Raw genomic sequence first — 13764 nt, forward strand, 5'->3', positions numbered from 1 at the left:
GGAAGTCTTTTGCAAACCTACACATGCATAGCCCATATTGAATTGCTTGCTTTCTCAGTGGGGATGGGTAGGGAGGGAGGAAGGGAGAGATATTGGAACTCAAAGTTTAAGGAGTGGATGTTGAGAATTGTTTCTGCATGCAACAGGAAAAGAAGAAATACAGGTAATGGGGTATAGAAATCTAACTTGCCCTACAAGAAAAGAGAGAAGATTGGTATATGGGAAGGGAGGGATGTGATAGAAGTGGGGCAGATTAGGGAAAGCAGTAATTAGAACACACGGTGTCTTTGTGTGGGGGAGGGGACAGATGGGGAGGGAGAGATGGGGAGAGAATTTGGAACTCAAAATATTGTGGAAATGAATGTTGAAAACTAAAAATAAATAAATAAATTTTTAAAAATGAATAAAAAATAATGTGAGCCAAAATCAATCAATAAATAAAAATAAATTCCAAGCCTCCTACCCCCAAATAAAAATAAATTAAACCTATTTTCTCTAAAGTTGCCAAGGATTTCTTAACTACTAATTTTTTTTCTTACCTAGATTATTGCAATAGCTTCCCATTTTTTTCCTTGTTTCAAGTCTCTTCTCTTTCTATCCATTACCTATATATTTATCCAAATTATATTACTAAAGCACAGGGGTAACCATATCATTCCCTTGGCCAAAAAGTTTTGGTGATTCCCAGTTGTCTGTAATATCTAATATAAACTTCTTTGATCTTTAAAGTCCTTCTATTTAGGCTTAATTCTAACATTCCAGTTTTATAGTATGTGACTCACTCTAATGACTCAAACTTCCAAGAAAACTGGAATACATTCTTCCATTTCCCATATTCAGACATTTGTACAGGTTATCATCTGTCACACAGGGAATGCAGTTCCTTTTTACTTCAACTGAGAATTCTGAGCTTCATTGCAAGGTCAGTTCAACTATCATCATACATATCAGACTGTTCCTCATGCCTCCAGTTACAACTTCTCTTTGAAATTGCTTTGTATTTATTTTATTCATTTTTTTGAAATTTATTTATATGTGTACATGTTTTTTCCTTCTATAGAATATAAACTCTTTGGCAGTTAGAGGCTGCTTTGTTTTTCTTTGTGTCCCCAGTGCCTAGCACAGTGCTCTGAATATATTAATCACTTAATAAATTCTTGTCAGATAAATAATAAAGTAGTTATACATTCCTGACTACAATTCTGGGACTTCATTTTCAAATAAAAAAGTTAAATCAATCCTTCAGTCACTTTAGTAATAATGCATTAAAATGGAAAGAGACCTCAATTTAAGATATTTGTGTTCTAGTCCTTATTGTGCTGGTAATTTGATTTTTAAAATATATTTTTATCTATTTTTCATTTGTTGTATATTGCATAGATTTCTCCCTATATATCCTCTTCTCTCCATTCTTCCTGGAGAACCATTCTTTATAAGATGCATTTTAAAAAAAGGAGAAGGGGAAAGTAGAAAAATAAATGATCACATACCATCTTAATCATCATCATTGTCCTCTTCATCATCATCAACAATCAAAATTAATACTATATGCTATATTCTACACCAGTGGACCTCCCTCCCTTCGTATAGGAATGGGAGGGCATGTCTTCTTGTTTCTCTTTTTTTGATCTTTATGTAATTTAAATATTTTTAATGCTTTTAATTTCTTTAGTTTTGATTTTTTGTAGTTATCGTTTCCATCTTCCCTTTTGCAGTTTTGATGTGTATTATTTATCTTGACATAGTTTGGGGTTTTACATGTTCTCCTTTTAAAAATAAGTAAATTGAATTAGATCATCTCAAAGGTCTCTTAAAGTTCAGATAACTTACGTTCTGTGATGTAGTTTTCCTACAAGCTCTAGGCCCCTTCATGCACTAAGATTTTAGGATTTCATAATTCAAATAACTATAATTAACTTAGAGTATAAGATCATAGGAGAGAGAAAAATATTCTATTGCTAGTGACCAGAATGAAAATACAATATCTGACTGTAAAACATGAAAGGTTTAATGAAAGAAGTGGTATGTGAGGTGAGCCAACTGGTCACTCAAAAACCTGACTATTTGATCTGACTATTTGCAATGTATTAGAAGGATAGGTATAACTGCAGCAGGTGAAGATGGAAGGGGGAGAGGTGAGAATTCACTAAAGCATGGTATAAACAATAGGAAGAAGGTGAATAGGTAAAGGATTTGTTCATAAGACAGTGAATAGCACACATTGGGTAGAGTAGAATAGAACATAAAATATGACAGAAAATAGGGAATTCAGGAGGGGTTGCAAGATTTATAGTAAAGAGAGATTAAGTTTAGGGCATGTTGCGTTTGAAATGCAGGTTGGACATCTGATATGAAGTTCCAAAGGACAATTAGAAATATGGGTCTTACGTTCATTTGGCAAGCAGCTCTTGTTCATGTAAGTCACTAAAGTGACAGTTGAAGGAATTGTCAGAAGGAGCAGTGTAGAAAAAAATAGACCAAAAGAGTCTTGAATCTTTCTTAATGAAAAAAGGGATAAGGACAGCTAGAGGAAATGGAGAAGTGAAGAATTTGGAGCATCACCAGAAACATATAACATCACAGAGGAGAGAAGAACATATTTTGAAGGAAGAGCTGTTCAACGATGTCAAATATTTTTGACATTCATCAATTGTCAAATGACAAATGTCAATCCGTTAGTAGCAGTAGCACAGTAAAACATGTTCAAGGGTCATAGTGTATGAGTTTTCAGAAAGAACCACTGGATTTGGTGTTGAAGTCACTGATGATCCTTGAGAGAATAATCTTAGTAGAGCTGTGCGACAAGGGCAGAGCTTTAGGTAATGATTCCGTTAAGGTGAAAAAAGAGGAGATATAAAGCATGATAGAGAAGGTACTATCAGAGATGTAGAAAAATAACCAGAGGGTGTTTCCTGGGAATGAGCCTATTTTGTTTGGCAAGATCTTCTAACCATGAACAAATGTTAAAATCACAAGAGGATTTAACTGGCAACAAAGCAGCCCATGAGTTTATAGAAATTGAAAAATATTATTTGATGAACTCATCCAATTCATTGGCCCAAATGCTGTTGGTTGATCATTGATGCTCACCAAGTGAATGTTATTCACTGGTCCTCCAACTTAAGAAATTTCTATGTGTGTGTTTTAAGCACCAATCTAGCTGTCCAAAAGCTTTGTTCTAATAGAATAATAATCAAATGCTTAGTTCGACAGCTGTGTGCCATGAATATTAAAAAGAACATTCTGAATAACTCTTCATTTCTATTTTTCCCACTGTGCACAGCTTTTCATAGTTGATGCCATCAAAACTGTTCTTGTGGGACTAGAGGAATGATCTAGAAATAAAAGGAGCAAAGAATAAAAGAAATCAACAGAACACTCTCTTAAGATTGTAACTCCTCCTTGGGTGAAAGGCAAATGTCATTTGTTCTGAGGTTATTCTTACTTATAGGAATCTTTTACAATTTTTATAAGACTGTTTTACAAAGTATTTTTTAAATTTATCATTGGCTAGTTTGATGTGTACTTCTACTTTTTGAGGTTGAACCCAAGTAAGAATACTTAGGGTGCAACCCTGGTTCTTCTGCTAATTTTCTGTGTGACCTTGAGCAAACCTGTTCCCATATTTGGACCTCATTTACCTTGCATGTAAAGTGAGAGCAAATAACTTCAACCAGAAAGTTAAATATTTATAGTTTCTTGCAAATCTAACATGGTCCTATGATCTAAAGCCCCTTCTCATTCTAACAGTCCATATTCTAAGATTCCCTTTAAATCTGACTATCCATAATTTTGTAGCTCTTTGATTAATAAATCATCAGTCAACAAACATTTATTAACTGCCTATGGTGTATTAAAAACTGTGTTCATTATTATTTTCATTTTACAAAGAATAGATGAGGAAAATGACAGAAAAGAAAAGTAACTTGCTCAAGTTCATATACAGTTCCTGATAGTCTGAACTAGTGCTCTTCCCACAACATCAATTTGTCTGGAGGAGATTATGATGTATATTGTAATGAGGAATTTTTAAAAATTCTTCACTGACTTGACAAAGTACCAGGAAGGTAATTTTTTCACCATTAAAAAAATTCATTTATTTGGCTTAAGGCATTATCTCTAAGAGCCCCTTTTTAAAATGCAAATCTCTTTTCCAGCAGTAGTACATTAAGACATTTTCAATCCATAGAGTGATTTAATTTATGAAAAATTAGCAAGTCAAGAGCTGGAAGAAGGGCTACTGATAACAGTATACAGAACATACAGGGCTCATTGGAGAGGGAAGGACAAGTTAGTGCTAAAGCTCCAAGGGAGAAACCAGGAAGAGGACCCAAGATGGAATACCACTGAACCAGAAGAGAAGCAGTCTATCAAGAGAAGCAGCTCTAACCAAATAGGAAGAGAAACTAATACTAGAAATCCAAAAATCTGAAGGGAGGAAATATATGAATTGCAGTCATAGAGAAAACAAGTTCATGGGTTATAAAGCATGCCTATCATGGTATCTTAAAGGAGACACTCCAATGAAAGCTAGGAACCAGTCAAAGTCTCTTGTTGATTATCTAAACAAATTTGAGTGAACCACAACCCATAAAACTCCCTATGGTCTATGGAGTCCTAACCAGATAGGTTATATTACAGTGTGCCTCATCACAATGTATTCCATATTATTCTGAACAGCCAGTCCTTTGCTCTACTACTACTAAAAGAGCTTGTCAATAATTTCCGTGCTAGACTAGTCCTGATACTTAGAGAGCAAAATATACAAACTACAATGGTCATGGTCTTGTGTTTAGTTTACTAAAGGCAGAATCCATAGAAGCTTGGAATAGAGTTAGAAGGGAGGTTAGAAGAACTTTAGAATACAGAATATATAATTTTAAAAACTAGAGATGAACTCAGCAATATTTCAGTCTTAACCTTAGTGTCATTCCTCACATGGTCCCTATACTTATATTGAACTACATCCTCCTTTGCCTATTAAATTCCTACCTGTCCTTTAAAACCTAATGCTAATGCCAACTTTTCCCCAAAAGTGGAGTGATAATATTTTCACCTTTTAATTTTCCATTGACTTTTATTTTTAATTAATATATATTATTTTGTGAGTTTCAGTTATTCAAACATATTTCAAATACCTGTAAAAGACAATACGAGTTCACTGACCATACCCTTTCTATTATCTGTCTGACTCAGAACCAAAGAGAGGATGTGGAGGCTGCTTGTTATGCTTGCCTATAGCCCCTGATACTACAGAAGTTGGGATGAGTGGATTGCTTTAGTTTGGGAGTTTTGAACTACACTAGAGCTAAAGCTTATCAGGTGTCTGCACAAAGTCTAATATAAATAAAATGAGCCCAAGGAAGTGGGACCAACAGGTTGTCTAAGGAGGGATGAATTGGTCCAAGTCAGAAATGGAATAGATCAAAGCTTCTGTGCCAATAAGTAGTGGGATTGGACCTATGAAGTGCTGGGAACAGACTCAGTCTCAAAAAAAATCAGCAGAATTTCAATAAATGTTGAGTTAAATAAAATCAAATCCAAACCCTTCATTTAACAGATAGCCCACAGAGGAAAACTGACCTACAGAAAAATGGAAAAGTTTAGTCTCAAGTCTCCATTTTCTCATTTCTGACCCTGAGCTTTTTTCACTGAATACTATGCTGCAAATCCATTTTCATCCTCAAATGAATTTTGCATTGTTGACTAGGCCACATCTACAGGCCCTGACTCTGGAGAACAAAAGTTCTGCCATTAAGAAATTTGTGCCAAAATTTCATCTCTAACCTTGGACATTCTGATTTACTGTATTGTAAGATTTTCCTCAAGGCCTGTCACTTATCCCATCCCCTTTTCTGTTTCATTATGACTAGAATTTTATTGATACATTTTATTTTGACACATCAATCACTTCCCAATAAATATCCCTTACAATACCTTCCCATTATAAATAGTCAAGCGAAACAATCTACTATCATGATTGTGACTGACATCACGTGTTACTTTCATGCATTTTCTTACCAGAGAAGAAGATTTTCTTCTTTTTAAAAAATGCATTAGTCATACACAACCAACATTGGCCATTGTATTTGACCCGAGTGCTGTTGCTTTCTGCTATTTTCATCATTTATATTACATTAGTCATTGTGTATACTGTTCTAATGGCTTTGCTTTTCTCATTCTGCATCAGTTCACAAATATTTTCATGCTTTCCTTAACCCTTCCTATTCATTGTTTCCTATGTTTCCATGATAATCCTTTCAAGTTATATATCACAATTTTCTCAGTCATTCCCCAATCATTGGATGAATAATGTGTTTCTAGTGTTTTTGCTGTCATAGAGAATTCTATGTTAGGATACATGGAATGTATAGGATACATACCCTATGCCCTTGACTTCTTTGGGGTAAAAACCATATAGTGGAAAGGCTAGATAAAACAGTAGAAATGATTTATTACATTCTTTTGCATAATGACATTTTTCTAAAATAAACTTCTTTCCTGTTTTTAGAGACTACGCTGAGGAGCTTTGGCAACCATATGGACCCAGACCAGCAAACAGCTAAACTAAATCTCTATTTATATTTATTTTGAGACACACTATTTACCTAACCATTTTTTTCCTGGCAGGTGACATTGTAAAATTGAAAGCCCTCTTGAAAGACAATGTGGTGACTTTGCTTTTCCAAAAGGATTTTACATAACTAGTGTTTGGGAAATGTTGAGACATGCAGCTGATAAACATTTTAATCTTTTAAAAATACAAAACATGACTCTAGGATATTTATAGTACTAAGAAGTTATAATAGTTAAAGACACATAGGACATTAGAAGAATCTCAAAATCTATCCAGACCAATTTGCAAAAATCCTCCCAAAAGACCCCTGACAAAAGCCACCTATATACTACTTGAATCCTCCAGTGACGGGGGACACTTCACCCTCATGGGATAGCTCCCAATGTTAAAAAAAAAAAAAGTCTTCATACTGCCATGGAGTCTTCCTTCTTACAGCTAATTCTTAATGGTCCAAATTTCCTGCATGGGACCAGACAAAACATGCCCAATCCTTATTCTTCATCACAGTCTTTTATATATTTGTAGCTAGCAATTTTATAACATGTTAAGATTTACAAACTGTTCTTTGTACATTCTCATTTAACCTATACAATAAATAATCAATGAAGCCAAGAATAGAAGGAAAGCAGAAAGCTGGGACTAAGGGGCAATATTTTTAGCAAGTTTCTTTGAAAAAGTCTCCATTTCTCACTACAACAAATTTATAAGAATACAAGTCATTCCCCAACTGATAAATAGTGAAAGGATATGAACAGGTAGTTTTCAGATAAAGAAATCAAAACTGCCTATAGGCATATGAAAAATACTTTAAATGACAATTGATTAGAGACTGGAACAACTCTGAGGCACCACCTCACACCTATCAGATTGACTAATATAACAGAAAAGGAAAAATGGAAAATTTTGGAGAGATGTGGGAAAATACAGACACTAAAACACTGTTAACAGCTAGATGGTACAGTGGAGAGAATGCTGGACCCAGTGAGGAAGACTCATGTTTTTTAATTCAAATCTTGCCTTAGACACTTACTAGCTGTGTGACTCTGGGCAAGTCATTTAACCTTGTTTACCTTAGTTTTTTCATCTATAAAATGAGCTAGAGAAAGAAATTACAAACCACTCCAGTATCATTGTCAAGGAAATATCAGATAGGGTCCAGAACTCTTGGATATGACTGAAACAACTGAACAACAGCAACAAGAACAAGAATGCTGATGGTGGGGTCAGAGACAAGATGGCAGAGTGAGAGCAACTACTCACTTAAGCTCTTAGACAAACTCTTTCAGATACCTCTATAAAGAGAATCTGACCAGATTTTGGAGAGGCAGAATGCAATAGGAGACAGACTCAGCCCAGGATAGACTGGAAGGTAGATGGGAAGGATCCATTGTGTGGGGCTAGAGAAGCACACGGGCTGTACCAGCATGTCCCAGTTATTCAGCAGGGTCAAGTAAGAAGCCCCAGGCACTCTGTGGCAGAGGCCACACTGTGGAATCTCAGGCATATCATCCCAGGATGCAAGTCCAGCTGATCTGAGCAAGTGAGAGCCACATATCCCCAGGTATTTCCAGGGGCTGTTCCTGAGACTATCAGACCACAGATTGAATGTCTGTAAGTCACCTACTTGAACTTCAGGAACCAAATTGATGGAGTGATCAGGAACTGCTTTCCCTCTCCCCTTGTTGACCTTGAGAGACTCATAAAATATTTCCCCAGAAGTATCCTAGAACAGTGGGATCAGTAGAAGGGGCAAACAGACCCTTAGCATGTGAGGTTAGGAAAATCACTAAGGACAGTCTCTCTTGCTGTGGCTAAAGGGGACCAGAGCAAACCAAATATCTCAGACAGCCCCACCTGAGCAAACTGGGAGTAGATCCTGAGCCCCAGGGAAGTGGAGTCCATAGCCAACACCACCTCCCACAGTCTTCCCTCCCTTCATTCAACCACCCTTCCTTTTAATCCCCTTCATTCCAGGAATGCAAGGCTGGTTCAATATTAGGAAAATTATTAACATTATTAATTAGATCAACAGCAAAATTGACAGAAATCACAATATTATCTCAATAGATGCAGAAAAAGTTTTTCACAAAATACAACACCCATTCTTACTGAAAACACTGGAGTACATAGGAATAAATGGAACTTTCCATAAAATAATAAGCAATATCTACCCAAAACCTTCAGCAAGTATTATATGCAATGGGCATAAGCTAGATGCATTTCCAATATCAGGAGTGAAACAAGGATGTCCATTATCACCATTATTATTCAATATGGTACTAGAAATGTTAGCTGTAGTAATGAGAGAAGAAAAAGAAATGGAAGGAATTAGAATAGGCAAAGAAGAAACTAAGTTATCACTCTTTGCAGATGATACGACGATATATTTAGAGAATTCCAGAGAATCAAGTAAAAAATTACTTGAAATAATAAACAACTTTGGCAAAGTTGCAGGTTACAAAATAAACCCACACAAATCTTCTGCATTTCTATATATTACTAACAAAGCCTAACAGCAAGAGAAAGAATGAGAAATCCCCTTTAAAGCTAGGGTAGACACTATAAAATATTCGGGAGTCTACTTGCCAAAGCAAATCCAGGGACTATATGAACACAATTACAAAACACTTTTCCCACAAAAAAAGTCAGATCTAAGTAAGTGGAAAAAAATCAGTTGGTTGTGAGTAGGCCGAGTCAATATAATAAAAATGACAATTCTGCCTAAATTAATTTAGTTATTCAGTGCAATACCAATCAAACTATCAGAAAATTATCTTGTAGAGCTAGAAAAAATAATATCAAAATACATCTGGAAGAAGAAAAGGTCCAGAATATAAAAAGAACTAATGAAAAGAAATGCTAGGGAAGGTACCCTAGCTCTACCAGATCTCAAATTGCATTATAAAGCAGAAATTATCGAAACCACTTGGTACTGGCTAAGAAACAGAAGGATAGACCAGTAGAATATGACAGGTACTCAAGACACAGTAGTCAATGAATATAGCAATCTACTATTTGATTAGCCCAAGGAACCCAGCTTCTGGGATATGAACTTACTGTTCTACAAAATTTGCTGGGAAAACTGGATAACAGTGTGGTAGAAACTAGGCATAGACCAATGCCTGACACTACACAAGAATAAGTCCAAATGGGTACATGATCTAGGTATAAAGAGTGATAGTATAAACAAATTAGGGGAGCAATAAAAGGTGTATTTATCAGATTTATGAAGAAGGGAAGAATTTTTGACTAAATAAGAGATAGAAAACACAATGAAGTGCATTTGATTACATTAAATTGAAATGTTTTTGCACAAACAAAATCAATACAACCAAGATTAGGAGGGAAGCAGAAAAATGGGAAAGAATTTTTGCAGCTAGTGTCTGTTATAAAGGCCTCATTCTAAAATATATAGAGAAATGAGTCAAATGTACAAGAATACAAATCATTCCCCAATTGATAAATGGTCAAATGATATAAACAGACAGTTTATATCTATATCTATATCTATATCTATATATATATCTATATCTATATATATCTATATATAGATATATATAGATATAGATATATAACAGGAAGAAATTAAAGCTATCTACAGTCATATGAAAAAATGCTTTAAATTCCTGATGATTAGAGAGATCCAAATCAAATCAACTCTGAGGTACCACATCACACCTATCAGATTGATGAACATGACAAAACAGGAAGATGAAAAAGGTAGGAGAAGATGTAGGAGAGTTGAAACACTAATTCATTGTTGGTGGAGCTGTGAGCTGATCTAACCATTCTGGAGAACGATTGGGAACTATGCCCAAAGGGCTACAAAAATGTGCATACCTTTTGACCCAGCAATACTGCTTCTAGGACTGTATCCCCAAGAGATCATAAAAATGGGAAAAGGTCCTTCATATACAAAAATATTTATAGCAACACTAATTGAGGAATGGCTGAACAAATTGTGGTAAATATAATGCAATACTATTGTGCCATAAAAAATGATGAACAGGAGGACTTCAGAGAGGCCTGGTAAGACTTAAATGAACTGAAGCTGAGCAAAAGGAGCAGAACCAGGAGAACTTTGTACACAGCAACAACCATAGTGCGTGAGGAATTTTTCTGGTAGACTTAGTACTTCATTGCAATGGAAGGACTTAAAAAATTCCCTATGATCTCTTGAGGCAAAATGCCTTTCACATCCAGAGAAAGAACTACAGAAATCAATCACAGAATGAAGCAGACTATTTTCCTTTGTATTATGTTTCATTTTGTTTTATGATTTCTCCCATTCATTTTAATTCTTTTATGCAATATGACTAAGGTGAAAATATATTTAATAGAAATATATGTGTAGAACCTATATAAAATTGTATGTTGTCTCAGGGAGGGAGTGGGAAGGCAGGGGGAAGGAGGGGGAGCAAGGGGAAAATATCTAAGATATATGGAAGTGATTGTAGAATGCTGAAAACAAATAAAATAATCTTTAAAAAGTACTGATGGTGGACATGTAAACTGATCCAACCATTCTGAAGAGCATTTTGGAACTATTCCCTAAAGGCTATAAAATTTTTTATGCCCTTTGACCCAGCAATATTTCTACTTGGTCTGTATCCAAAAGAGATGTTTTTAAAATTTAATTCATTTATTTCTAGCTTGCAACATTTGATTCCATAAGCTTTTGAGTTTTAAATTTTCTACCCCTCCCTCTTTCCCTTCCACTCTCCCCAAGATGGCATACAATCTGACATAGGCTCTACATATACTTTCATATTAACTTAACTTTCACATTAGTCACATTTGAAAGAGGAATTAGAACAAATGGAAGAAGAATGAAGAAACAAAAACAAAACAAGAATGAAGAAACAAAACAAACAAACAAAAAGAGAGGAAGTAGTATGCTTTGATCTGAATTGAGAACCCACAGTTCTTTCTCTGCATGTGGACATCATTTTCCATCAGTATTTAGAGTTGTCTTAGATCCTTGCATTGATGAGAAGAGCCAAGTCTATGAAAATTGGTAATTGCACAATGTGACTGTTACTGTGTATAATGTTCTCCAGGTTCTGATCACTTCACTCAGCATCAGTTCATATAAGTCTTTCCAGGTTTTTCTGAAGTTTTCCAACTCATCATTTCTTATAGCATAGTAGTATTCCATTACATTCACATACCACAACTTGTTCACCCATTCCCCGATTGGTAGATATTTCCTCAATTTCTAATTCTTGGCCACCGCAAAAGGAGCTGCTAAAATATATATTTGTACATGTGGGTCCTACATGTCTTTGGGATATAGACCTAGTAGTGGTATTGTTGGAGAGTGTGCATGGTTTTAAACCCCTTAAAGCATAGTTCCAAATTGCTCCCCTGAATGACTGCATCACCTCACAACTCCACCAACAATGAATCTTCTCCAACGTTTATCATTTTGATATTTTATTAAATTTTAATTAATTTATTTGTTTTCAGTTTTCAACAATCACTTCCATAAGTCTTAAATTTTCTCCCCCTCATTCCCCATGCTTCCCTGAGATGGCATGCAATCTTACATGGGTTCTTCACATTTTATCCTGTTAGCCCATCTGATAGGTGTGATGTGGTACTTAAGAGTTGTTTTGTTTTGGATTTGTCTAATTAATAGTTATTTAGAGCATTTTTTTCATAAGACTGCAAATTGCTTTAACTTAATTTAATTTCGTTCTCTGAAAGGTGCCTGTTCATATCCTTTGACTATTTTTCAATTGGTAAATGACTTGTATTTTTATAAATACAATTCAGTTCTCTATATATTTTAGAAACAAGGTCTTTATCAGAAATACAGGTTGTAAAAATTGTTTCCCAGCTTTTTCCTTCCCTTCTAATTTTGATTGCATTGACTTTGTGAAAAACACTTTCAATTTAATGTAATGAAAATCATCTTTTTTGCATTTCACACTCTTCTCTATCTCTTTTTTAATCATAAATTCTTCCATTCTCCATAAATCTGTCAGGTAAACTATTCCCCCCTCTCCTACTTTGCTTAAAGTTATCAGTCTTTATATCCAAATCATGTACCAATTTTGACTTTGTCTTGGTATAAGCTATAAGATGTTGGTGCATACCTAGTTTCTGCTATACTATTTTCCAGTTTTTCCAGCAATTTTTGTTAAATGCTGAGTCTTTATCCCAGGATCTGGGGTCTTTGGGTTTATCAAATTAGTAGTGAATTGCATTACAGATAATGCATGCTGATGGTTTTAAGTAGATGCTACCCATTACTTTAAGGAAGACTCCATTTTCTAGTGTTGTTATTGGGAATGGGTATTGTATTTTGTCAACTGCTTTTTCTGCATCTATTGAGATAATCATATGATTTCTATCAGTTTTCTCATTGCTATGGTTAATCATTCTGATAGTTTCCCTAATATTGAATAAGCCCTCCATTTCTGGTATAAATCTTACCTGGTCATAGTGTATTATCCTCTAGATAAGCTGCTGAAATCTCTTTGTTAATATTTTATTTAAATTTTTCGCATCTATATTCATTAGGGAAATTGGTCTACAATTTTCTTTTTCTCTTTTGGCTCTTCCTGGTTTAGGTATCAGCACCAGATCTATAGCATAAAAAGAAGACTCCTTCACCTATTTTCTCAAATAGTTTACATGGTATTATAATTAATTGCTCCTTAAAGTTTAATAGAATTTACCTATAAATCCATCTGGTCCTGGAGATTTTTTTCTTAGGGAGTTCATTGATGGCTTGTTCAATTTCTTTTTCTGGAATGTGGTTATTTAAGTATTTTATTGCCTCTTCTGTTAATCTGGGCAGGTTATATTTTCAAAAATATTCATCCATTTCACTAAGGTTATCAAATTTATTGGAATACAGTTGGGCAAAATAGCTCCTAATTATTGTTTTAATTTCCCCTTCATTACTGGTGGCTTTACCCTTTTCATTTTTGATACTGGAATTTTAGTTTTTTTCTTTCTTTTTTTAATTAAATTAACCAAGTTTTTATCTATTTTATTTTATTTCATAAAACCAGCTCTTAGTTTTATTTATTAGTTAAATTGGTTTTTTTAATTTCAATTTTATTAATGTCTCCTTTGGTTTTCAGATTTGTAGTTTGGTATTTAATTGAGGATTTTTAATTTGTTCTTTTTCTAGCCTTTATAGTTGCGAGCTGTAAAGTTAAGGGAATTTGAAG

The sequence above is a fragment of the Notamacropus eugenii genome, chromosome 1 (genome assembly GCF_028372415.1).
Source record: "Notamacropus eugenii isolate mMacEug1 chromosome 1, mMacEug1.pri_v2, whole genome shotgun sequence".
Taxonomy (NCBI): domain Eukaryota; kingdom Metazoa; phylum Chordata; class Mammalia; order Diprotodontia; family Macropodidae; genus Notamacropus; species Notamacropus eugenii.